The following is a 12,400-nucleotide window of genomic DNA, read 5'->3' on the forward strand; positions in this document are numbered from 1 at the left end:
CCAAATTGACATGGCCAATCCTACCCTGCACATCTTTGGGTTTTGAGGGTGAAACCCACCCAGACAGGGGGAGATGGTCCAAACTCCACACCGTCAGTGATCCAGGGCCGCACCACTGGTGGTAGCACAGTGTTTAGCACTATTGCTTCACAGAGCCAGGGTTCCAGGTTTGATTCCCGGCTTGGGTCACTGTCTAGGCGGAGTCTGCACGTTCTCCCTGTGTCTGCGTGGGTTTCCTCCGGGTGCTCCGGTTTCCTCTCACAAGCCCCAAAAGACATGCTTGTTAGGTGAATTGGACATTCTGAATTCTCCCTCAGTGTACCCGAACAGGCGCCGGAATGTGGAGACTAGGGGATTTTCACAGGTACTGCATTGCAGTGTTAATGTAAGCCGACTTGTGACAATAATAAAGATTATTATTATTATTGTTAATTTACTTTAATTTAGATACTAGAAATTCCTATTGAAATGTGATGCATGGGCATCCAGGTCCTATGAGGTGACTAAGTTTCTGTTCTGCTTCCCTTTCTCTCCTGCTCTAGTCGTCTGCAGCATACTTACGACAAGCATAATTCATTCAGTTTGTGTTGTCTAGAATAACTGATGCTCAGCATGAAATGCAATCTCCGGGTTTCTTCAAACTGTTCAAATGTCACGTTGTCGATTCATGACGTAAACGTGAATCAATGCTTTTCCAGCAACTCCATATTTGTTTGAGGACAGCACGGTGGCGCAGTGGTAGCATTGCAGTCTCATGGCGCCGAGGTCCCAGGCTGGATCCCAGCTCTGGGTCACTGTCCGTGTAGAGTTTGCACATTCTCCCCATGTTTGAATTAGAATTAGAATTAGAACAGTACAGCACAGAACAGGCCCTTCGGCCCTCGATGTTGTGCCGAGCAATGATCACCCTACTCAAGCCCACGTATCCACCCTATACCAGTAACCCAACAACCCCCATTAACCTTATTTTTTAGGACACTAAGGGCAATTTAGCCTGGCCAATCCACCTAACCCGCACATCTTTGGACTGTGGGAGGAAACCGGAGCACCCGGAGGAAACCCACGCACACACGGGGAGGACGTGCAGACTCCGCATAGACAGTGACCCAGCCGGGAATCGAACCTGGGACCCTGGAGCTGTGAAGCATTGATGCTAACCACCATGCTACCGTGCTACCCCTTTGCGTGGGTTTCGCCCCCACAACCCAAAGATGTGCAGGGTAGGTGGATTGAACATGCCAAATTACCCCTTAATTGGAAAAATGAATTGGGTACTCTAAATTTAAAAAAAAAACTCCACATTTGTTTGGCTGTGGTGAATTATCAGGCAGAATTAATAACATTCTTCAACTACTACATTTTAAAAATTCCTCTCCTTTTCCAATCATGCTGAAACATGTTAAATTTTGAGTAGCTCAAAGAAATGCAATTATCAGTCGAGCTGCGAGTTTATCTAAATGTTTTGCAAATGCGCAGTCAAATAAACTTAAGAGCAGCAAGTAAAATATGTTTAAAAAATGTGTCCACAGCTGAATTGATGTGGCATCAAAATCTTTGGATACACATGAAAAAGTTTATAGCGTAAGTAGGGACATGCAATTGAACTCAACACAGCTTTCAATTGTGTGAATTAATAGGTTGCTTGTGAAATAAATAAACAGGAAAAAGCTTTATATTGCGGTAGAAAAAATGAGTATTCTGTTTTCTGTCAAAACGATGCCAGAGAGCAAGGCTCAGTCATACAGCAAACACAAAGCAAACATTTAATTTGATAGTTGAATGATATGGAATAAACTAGTTTTACCTGTTACAATATTATAGCAAAACCTGTCTGGCGAGTTCACTGTACTCTTTTTTTTCCTTCAGTGCAGCTGCCAGAACTGGAAAAGAAACACAAACTAGATCTGCAAGTGTGAGCTAAGAGCATTCTGTACCATCTTGTTACCTACACGTATCCTGCCTGGCTGCGCCTGGGTGATGCAGGATCCCAGTGGAAAGCAAAGTTGAACAAAACTGCATGAAATCCTGTACAACACGGGCTGTGGGGTGAGTATGTGGTATTTCTATACTGTCAACTGTTCCTGTCTGTTCTAATTGTGTTTGAACGGGTTTTTAAGTGTAAAATCGCCTGGGCTATCTGCCTAGTGCTGGTTTATTGCTAGTCTCCTGCATTCCTGTGCTGATGCCTTTCCAGTATTTGTGTGATCCTTATCACCACTGTCTTCAGTCCCGTCTGTAATTCTAACACACGTACAGAAGTGCGTTTACCTTTCCGATAAGATATTAAAGTAGCAAATTCTGACAATGAATTGGCACTTCTGATTGAGTCAGTTGTGAGGTGTGTAACATGCAGGGATCAAATAGGCCTGTAATACGCAGCATTTTCTTAATGATGGCTTCACATTATTTTGAAAGACTTCCCAGTGCTTCTACGACGATTAAACTCAGAAGTCTGTCGGAGACTTAAAGGCATGTTTCATCTTGCAGTCAAACAAAAATCTCCAGCTTCTTCCAAGCGGTGGGGTGGCACCGATATTTGCATACTGCGCGGGATTTCATCTGGAACAATACCCAAATTGCCAAGGAACATTTATTTCAGTGCCGCATTTTTTTTTAGTTTGGGCGCATCATTCCCCTGGGAGGAGAAAGATGTATAATATTCAAGCAGAGCAATAAGCACTGGGAAGAATCTGAAAGTCACAGGAGAACACAAACAGCAAATCAATGGTTCAACGTGTCCAGGGCTGGTTAAAGTTGGCTTTCAGCACCGTCTCCCTTTCTGTTCACGCCTCCCCTTAACCACCCCCGCCCCGTAACTGCTTCCTGATTCTCTGAGTGAATGCCTGCTGAATGTGGGTGGGGACTTTTCCTTCGTATTTTCTACTTGTTGACCTTGAGTTATACAATTACCCAAGCATATGGTTGTTTGGAAGGAGAGCTGTAATAATTATCCAAGCCCTTTGCCCTCACTCATCTGATTATTGTTTGAGAAAAACAAACTGTTGCAGTTAAACAAGCAGACTTGGCAGTGCCAGGGAAGAAAGATACGATTATTTGTCTAAGTGTTTTTTTAAGAACTTTACACTGTTAATGGTTTAATAGCATTTGCGATTTATCAACAAAAAAAACACAATTGTTTGCTGCATGTTAATAAGAGATTCCAGATTCAAATTAAATTTACATTTGGGTTTGCTTCCCATCAGTTGAACGACAACATCTAGATAGCACCTTTAACATAGTAAATGGCACTTCACCTGAGCCTAATAGCACTGTGCTTAGCACTGTTGCTTCACAGTGCCAGGGTCCCAGGTTCGATTCCCAGCTTGGGTCGCAGTCTGTGCGGAGTCTGCACGTTCTCCCCGTGTCTGCGTGGGGTTCCTCCGGGTGCTTCGAATTCCTCCCACAAGTCCCGAAAGACGTGCTGTTGGATAATTTGGACATTCTGAATTCTCCCTCAGTGTGCCCGAACAGGTGCCGTAGTGTGACGACTAGGAGATTTTCATAGTAAATTCATTGGTGGTTGGTGGAATTGCGGATAGCGATGAGGACTGTCAGAGCACACAGCAGGATTTAGATCGTTTGGAGACTTGGGCGGAGAGATGGCAGATGGAGTTTAATCCGGACAAATGTGAGGTAATGCATTTTGGAAGGTCTAATGCAGGTAGGGAATATACAGTGAATGGTAGATCCCTCAAGAGTATTGACAGTCAGAGAGATCTTGGTGTACAGGTCACAGGTCACTGAAAGGGGCAACACAGATGGAGAAGGTAGTCAAGAAGGCATATGGCATGCTTGCCTTCATTGGCTGGGGCATTGAATATAAGAATTGGCAAGTCATGTTGCAGCTGTATAGAACCTTAGTTAGGCCACACTTGGAGTATAGTGTTCAATTCTGATTGCCACACTACCAGAAGGATGTGGAGGCTTTAGAGAGGGTGCAGAAGAGATTTACCAGGATGTTATCTGGTATGGAGGGCATTAGCTATGAGGAGAGGTTGAATAAACTTGGTTTGTTCTCACTGGAATGACGGAGGTTGAGGGGCGACCTGATAGAGGTCTACAAAATTATGAGGGGCATAACAGAGTGGATAGTCCAGGGGTGGGCAAACTTTTCCGTGCAAGGGCCACATTCAGAAATTCACAATTCACAAAGGGCCGCATAGTATATTAAGTAAAATAATTACTTCACCCGGTTATGATTCTGGGCGCCTCATATAGAACATAGAACATAGAACAGTACAGCACAGAACAGGCCCTTCGGCCCTCGACGTTGTGCCGAGCAATGATCACCCTACTCAAGTCAACGTATCCACCCTATACCAGTAAGTAACCCAACAGCCCCCCCCCCATTAACCTTAAAAAAAAATTTTTTTTAAAAAAATTTTTTTTTTTAAAAATCCTTTTTTTTTTAATGACTTGGTGGGCCGCAGAAATACCTTTGGCGGGCCGCATGCGGCCCGCGGGCCGTAGTTTGCCCACCCCTGGGATAGTCAGAGACTTTTCCCAGGGTAGAGGGGTCAATTACTAGGGAGCATAGGTTTAAGGTGCGAGGGGCAAGGTTTAGAGGAGATGTACGAGGCAAGTTTTTTACACAGAGGTAGTGGGTGCCTGGAACTTGCTGCCAGAGGAGGTGGTGGAAGCAGGGACGATAGTGACATTTAAGGGGCATCTTGACAAATACATGAATCGGATAGGAATAGAACAGGGGTGGGCAAACTTTTCCGTGCAAGGGCCACATTCAGAAATTCACAATTTTAAAGGGCCGCATAGTATATTAAGTAAAATAATTACTTCACCTGGTTATGATTCTGGGCGCCTCATAGAGAACATAGAACATAGAACAGTACAGCACAGAACAGGCCCTTCGGCCCTCGATGTTGTGCTGAGCAATGATCACCCTACTCAAGTCAACGTATCCACCCTATACCAGTAAGTAACCCCCTCCCCCCCATTAACCTTTTTAAATTAAAAAAATTTTTTTTTTTTTTTTTTTAATGACTTGGTGGGCCGCATGAAGACCTTTGGCGGGCTGCATGCGGCCCGCGGGCCGTAGTTTGCCCACCCCTGGAATAGAAGGATACAGGCCCAGGAAGTGAAGAAGATTTTAGTTTAGACGGGCAGCATGGTCGGCACAGGCTTGGAGGGCCGAAGGGCCTGTTCCTGTGCTGTACTTTTCTTTGTTCTTTATTACAGTGTTAATGTAAGCCTACTTGTGACAATAATAAAGATTATTATTATCAGACAAAAATAGACACCGAACCACATAAAGATATTTGAGGAGAAGATGGTGACAAAGTGGTTCTGTTCGTAGACTAGTAATCCTGAGGTCTGGGGACATGGGGCAGCAGTGGGTGCAATTTAAATTCAATTAATCATATGGAATTGAAAGCTTGTCTCATTATCCACAAAACCATCATCAGTTATCATAAGAACCCATCTGGTTCACTAATTTCTTTAGGATCCTTAAAGAACTACACGGTCAACTTTGTGCGGATCCACAAGAGATAGGTGAGATCCTATATGAATATTTCTCATTGGAATTTACTGTTGAGAATGTTATGGAACTTGGGGAAATAAATAGTGATGTCTTGAGAAGTGTACATATTACAGAGAAGCAGGTGCTGGAAGTCTTCAAGCACATCAAGGTAGACAAATCCCCGAGACCTGATGAAATGTATCCCAGGACGTTGTGGGAGGATAGGGAGAAATTGCGGGTCCCCCAGCAGAGATATTTGAATCATCGACAGCCATAGGTGAGTTCCCTGAAGATTGGAGGGTAGCAAATGTCGTGCCTATGTTTGAGAAGGCCTGTAGCGATAAGCCTGGGAGCTACAGACTGGTGAGCCTAACATCTGTGGTGGGTAAGTTGTTAGAAGGTATTCTGAGTGACAGGATCCACAGGCAATCAGAGAGACAAGGTCTGATTAGGGGCAGTCAGCATGGCTTTGTGACTGTAAAATAATGTCTCACGAATTTGAGTTTTTTGAAGGAGTAACCAAGAAGATAGATGAGGGCATTGCAGTCAATGTTGTCTACATGGACTTTAGCAAGGCCTTTGACAAGGTACCACGTGGTAGGTTGTTGCATAAGGTTAAATCTCAAGGGATCCAGGGTGAGGTAGCTAATTGGATACAAAATTTGTTTGACGACAGAAGATAAAAGGGTGGTTGTGGAGGGTTGTTTATCAAACTGGAGGCCCGTGATCAGCGGTGTGCCTCAGGGATCAGTGCTGGATCCACTGATATTTGTTATTTATATTAATGATTTGGATGAGAATTTAGGATGCATGGTTAGTAAGTTTGCAGATGACACTAAGATTGGTGGCATCGTGGACAGTGGAGAAGGTTATCTTGGATTGCAACGGGATCTGGATCAATTGGACCAGTAGGACGATGAATGGCAGATGGAGTTTAATTTAGATAAATGTGAGGTGGTGCATTTTGGTAGATCAAATCAGGGCAGGGCTTAATCAGTTAATGGTAGGGTGTTGGGGAGAGTTATAGAACAAAGAGATCTAGTACAGGTTCATAGCTCCATGAAACTGCAGTCACGGGAGGACAGGGTGGTGAAGAAGGCATTCGGCATGCTTGGTTTCATGGGCCAGAACACTGAATACAAGAATTGGGACGTCTTGCTGAAGTTGTACAAGACATGGGGCTGGTTTAACACAGGGCTAAATCACTGGCTTTGAAAGCAGACCAAGGCAGGCCAGCAGCACGGTTCAATTCCTGTACCAGCCTCCCCGAACAGGCGGCAGAATGTGGTGACTAGGGGCTTTTCACAGTAGCCTCATTTGAAGCCTACTTGTGACAATGAGCGATTTTCATTTTCATTTCACATTGGTAAGGCCACACTTGGAATACTGTGTACAGTTCTGGTCACCCTATTATCGAAAGGATATTATTAAAATAGAAACAGTGCAGAAAAGATTTACTAGGATGTTACCGGCACTTGATGGTTTGAGTTATATTGAGAGGCTGGATAGACTGGGACATTTTTCCCTGGAGCATAGGAGGCTTAGGGGTGACCATATAGAGGTCTATAAAATAATGCGGGGCATAGATAAGGTAGATAGTCAACATCTTTTCCCAAAGGTAGGGGAGTCTAAAACTAGAGGGCATAGATTTAAGGTGAGAGGGGAGAGATACAAAAGGGCCCAGAGGGGCAATTCTTTTACACAGAGGGTGGGGAGTATCTGGAGCGAGCTGCCAGCAGCAGGTAAAGGTGGGTAAAATGTTGTCTTAAAAAGTATTTAGACAGTTATATGGGAAAGCAGGATATGGAGGGCTATGGGCCAAATGCAAACAATTGGGACTAGCTTAGTGTTAAAAACTGGGCGGCATGGACAAATTGGGCCAAAGGGCCTGTTTTCCTGCTGTAAACCTGTATGACTCTATAACTCTAAATCTGCCATGTGGCTACAGCAATGGGTTGACTCTGAAATGTCTTGAAAAGGATAAAGAAGATATGTGAGGTCAAGTGACCAAATGTATGGTGAAAGAGGTAGCAAGGTTTGGAATGCGAATTCTCAAGGCCACAGCAGCTGAAGGTGTAGTTGCCAATGATGGGGTGAAGGAAATACAAATTCAATTAGAAATTAAGTTTAATCAGAATAGCAACCAAATGGATTAATGGTCTTGTGTATTATGCTAATAATTAAAGTCATTCAAGAGATAGGACTTTACCTATGATTAAATGCAGATAAGAAATTCCAGTAAGGAAATCAGCAGAAACAATGTTTCCCCCTCGAACTGAATTCAAATGAAAGCGGAATAGAAACACTAATGTCACCATAACCTGTCATTCGGAACTGTAGCCCTTGTGTTGCTAATACCCCCAGTTGCAAGGAGTTTGTTCAAAATCTGTAGCTTCCAACCAGGTGGAGATACACTTTATAATGTGTCTCAACAGGGTGGCACAGTGGTTACCACTGCTGCCTCATGCTTGCTTCACAGCGCCAGGGCCCCAGGTTCAATTCCCGGCTCTGGTCAGTGTCTGTACGGAGTCTGCATGTTCTCCCGGTGTCTGCGTGGGTTTCCTCTGGGTGCTCCAGTTTCCTCCCACAATCCAAAGATGTGCAGGTTAGGTGGATTGGCCATGCTAAATCGCCCTTAGTGACCAAAACAAAAAGGTTAGGTGGGATTACTGGGTTACGGGGATAGGGTGGAGGTATGGGGCTTAAGTGGGACTTAAGATCTTTCCAAGGGCCGGTGCAGACCCGATGGGCCGAATGGCCTCCTTCTGCACTGTAAACTCTATGACTATGGCGCCGAGGACCCGGGTTGGATCCCAGCCCGGGTCACTGTCCGTATGAAATGTGCACATTCTCCCCGTGTCTGCGTGCGTCTCACCCTATAACCCAAAGAAGTGCTGGGTTGGTGGATTGCCCATGCTAGATTGCCCCTTAATTGGAAAAAATTGAAAGAAAAAATGTCTCAGCAAACCACGATTCGCCTACAACGGTGGTGTCATACCTGCTTATGTCAAACTTCAGTGCTTCATTAACACTTGAATTCTGAGATTGCGCCAGAGCGTGGTGGCTCTCTGCGAGCCCTCCTCTACAGATCCTCTTCTTTCATCTTTTATACTATATTCTATGTATTCATGTATGGAATGACCTGCCTGGACTGTACGCAGACAATACTTTTCACTGTACCTAGGTGCATGTGAAAATAAATAAATCAAAATAAGGCAATCTTTAGGTTAGCCATTAAGCCAGTCCTTGAGAGGCGGCACAGAGATCAGTGATATGAGCTGGGCTAAGATAGAGTGGCCACATAGATTGCTGTAATATCTACCACCAAGGTACATAGTAACTTGAGCCTGTTCTATCTTTGATTGAGATCTTTGCCCCTTATCCCATAACACCTATGGAAAACAAAAATCTATCAAATTAAGATCTAAAATTCAAGAATGCTGGATAATTGCCTCGTTAAAATCTTGAACGTTCTGAAAGGTAACAATGTGAATATTCAAAAATGCCTGAACCTTGCCTTTTGGGCCCCACTCCACTCTCAGTTACTTTACCTAACTCTTCGCTAAGTGCCTGTTCAGTGTTCTGATATCGCTTGTGATGCGTGTCAGGAAATTCTGTCATATTAAAGGTGCTATATCAATGTAGTTTTGTTACTGATGAATTTGTTACTTAGTTAGTGGCAGTGTTACAGTTTGAACTCTCTTCCAATTCTTGGAACTCAATCTCACGTCAATCAGACAGTTTTCGGTTTTGTATAGAATGTCTGTGTATTAGTGTCATGGAAGGATGGAATTCCACAGTAATAATACTCACTTGTTACCAAACTGCTTTGCACTAGTTGCCACATAGAATGCCCACCATACACTCCTATCCGCTCCTCAAATTGGTAAAGGTCACACCATCATATGATACCATTCGGGCTAAAACTGATAATTGACATAATTACACAGCAGCACATTTAAACATCAGGACTGAAGCCTGCACCTGTAAGAGTGAAAAAGCTGCCAACCAACCCCACAAAAGCAGCACATCTCTCAGTGACAGTCTTGAGAGGGGAATCTAAGGCTTAAATTAGGCCTAATAAAAAGGACAAAAGTTTTGATTTTGTATGGTAAAGTATGTCCCCTGCAGTGACGATCAATGGGCAATTGAGTGCCATTTGCCGTTGCATCCACAATCCCCAATTTAGAGCACACGAGGAGCTCGGTTGACTCTGAGTGGATGTAGATCTTGCTCGATCAGGAGTGATTCACGCTGAACTCCAAGGAACACGCCTGCATCATCCACCCAGAATCACAAATCAGGAGGCAGCATGGTGCCGATGTGGTTAGCACTGCTATCTCACTTGAGGATCCATGTCACTGTCCCTGTGGTGTTTGCGTGGGTCTCATCCCCACAACCTGAAGATGTGCAGGCTAGTGTGATGGCCACACTAAATTGCCCTTTAATTGGGAAAAAAAAAGACTTGGGTACTCTAAATTTATGAAAGAAAAGAATCACAAATCAGAGAATTATTACAGTGCAGAAGGAAGCCATTCAGCCCATCGTGTCTGCACTGGCACACTGAATGAGCAATTAATTTAATTCTACTCTCCCGCCTTCTCCCGCAACCCTGCACATTCTTCCTTTTTCAGAGACAGCCCAATTCCATTTCGAATGTCTCAGGCGGTGCATTCCATAATTTCAATCATTGCTTGACTTCACCCACCCCACACTAGCTTCCAAAGTGAAGGCGCTGTGTAAGTGCAGGAGCCTGAAGAAGTGGCCCCTTGCACTATTCTGTCCTAACTCATATCAAGTAATGAAAGAGGTGGAAACCCATGAGATCCACATCCAAATCCACAACAATTCCCCCAATAAGAATCATGCTCCTTTGATTCAAGAAATGTCTCAACTTATAATTCATATATATCGCTTACAATCTGCACATCCTCCCTGTGTGTGCGTGGGTTTCCTCCGGGTACTCCGGTTTCCTCCCACAGTCCAAAGATGTGCAGGTTGGGTGGATTGGTCATGATAAATTGCCCTTAGGGTCCAAAATTCTATGATTAACCTAGGACAAAAGTTCGGCACAACATCGTGGGCCGAAGGGCCTGTTCTGTGCTGTATTACTCTATCTATCTAATCTCAAATTTAGCTTTTATTTCTGGATTCTAGCTATCTACACATAGATTCACTCATCATAGACCAGATATTTATTATGTTTTAATGAATATGTGTCTGATTTATTGAGTATGAAGTGATGGGTGCATGTTTAAATTACCAGTTACCCCTTGATGGGTATGGTTGAGACGAATAATCCAGTAGTAGATGTAGGGCTGGTTTATTTCAGAAATAATGGTTTGTCATTGTTTCTTTAACAATCTTGTTTAGTTATCACTGCGTATATGCCACCAATGTTTTGTGATATGTGCACTTGTACCTTCCAAATTTGAACCTGATTCCAAATCTAAAGTTGGAATTCATACCCACCATCACAGCTTCCGAAGTCAGATCGGCCTTCCTGAAAGTGAACCCACGGAAGGCGACGGGCCCGGACGGGATCCCTGGTCGTGCACTCAGAGCCTGTGCAGACCAGCTGGCAGAGGTATTCACAGACATCTTTAACCTATCCCTACTCCACCCCGAGGTCCCCACCTGCTTTAAGAAGACCACCATCATACCGGTACCAAAGAAGAACCAGGCAACGTGCCTCAATGACTACCGCCCGGTGGCCCTGACGTCAGTTGTAATGAAGTGCTTCGAGAGGCTGATCATGAAGCGAATCACCTCCATACTCCCGGAACGCCTTGACCCACTTCAATTCGCATACCGTCGCAACCGGTCCACATCAGCCGCCATTTCCCTCGCCCTACACTCATCCCTAGAGCATCTCGAAAACAAGGACTCCTACATCAGACTCCTATTTATTGACTACAGCTCCGCCTTCAACACCATAATCCCAGCCAAGCTCATATCAAAGCTCCAAAACCTAGGACTTGGCTCTCCACTCTGCAACTGGATCCTTGATTTTCTGACTAACAGACCACAATCAGTAAGAATGAACACCAACACCTCCTCCATAATAGTCCTCAATACCGGTGCCCCGCAAGGCTGCGTACTTAGCCCCTACTCTACTCCCTTTACACACACGACTGCATGGCAAAACTTGGTTCCAACTCCATCTACATGTTTGCTGACGATACGACCATAGCGGGCCGGATCTCGAATAATGACGAGTCAGAATACAGGAGGGAGATAGGGAACCTAGTGGAGTGGTGTAACGACAACAATCTCTCCCTCAATGCCAGCAAAACTAAAGAACTGGTCATCGACTTCAGGAAGCAAAGTACTGTACACACCCCTGTCAGCATCAACGGGGCCGAGGTGGAGATGATTACCAGTTCCAAATTCCTAGGGGTGCACATCACCAAAAATCTGTCCTGGTCCACTCACGCCAACGCTATCACCAAGAAAGCACAACAGCGCCTATACTTCCTCAGGAAACTAAGGAAATTCGGCATGTCCACATTAACCCTTACCAACTTTTACAGATGCGCTATAGAAAGCATCCTATCTGCATCACAGCCTGGTATGGCAACTGCTCGGCCCAGGACCGCAAGGAACTTCAGAGGGTCGTGAATACCGCCCAGTCCATCACACAAACCTGCCTCCCATCCATGGACTCCATCTACACCTCCCGCTGCCTGGGGAAAGCGGGCAGCATAATCAAAGACCCCTCCCACCTGGCTTACTCACTTTTCCAACTTCTTCCATCTGGCAGGAGATACAGAAGTCTGAGAACACGCACGAACAGACTCAAAAACAGCTTCTTCCCCAATGTCACCAGACTCCTAAATGACCCTCTTATTTATTGATCGACCTCATTAACACTACACCCTGTATGCTTCATCCGATGCCAGTGCTTATGTCATTACATTGTAT

The 12,400-nt window shown here is 44.6% G+C and overlaps 1 protein-coding gene across 2 annotated transcripts in view; it reads left to right on the forward strand.

Annotated features, from left to right (window-relative positions):
• The first annotated feature begins 1,753 nt into the window (after positions 1 to 1,753).
• rbbp8l (retinoblastoma binding protein 8-like) overlaps positions 1,754 to 12,400 on the forward strand; it is a 155,756-nt gene continuing 145,109 nt past the window's right edge. The window contains exon 1 of one of the 2 annotated variants that reach the window (XM_038803512.1): positions 1,754 to 2,046. The gene's annotated coding sequence lies outside the window, so the exon portion shown is untranslated. The remainder of the gene's footprint in view (positions 2,047 to 12,400) is intronic. The other variant, XM_038803513.1, reaches the window with a different exon arrangement.

This window comes from Scyliorhinus canicula, chromosome 7 (assembly GCF_902713615.1).
Source record: "Scyliorhinus canicula chromosome 7, sScyCan1.1, whole genome shotgun sequence".
Classification (NCBI taxonomy): Eukaryota; Metazoa; Chordata; class Chondrichthyes; order Carcharhiniformes; family Scyliorhinidae; genus Scyliorhinus; species Scyliorhinus canicula.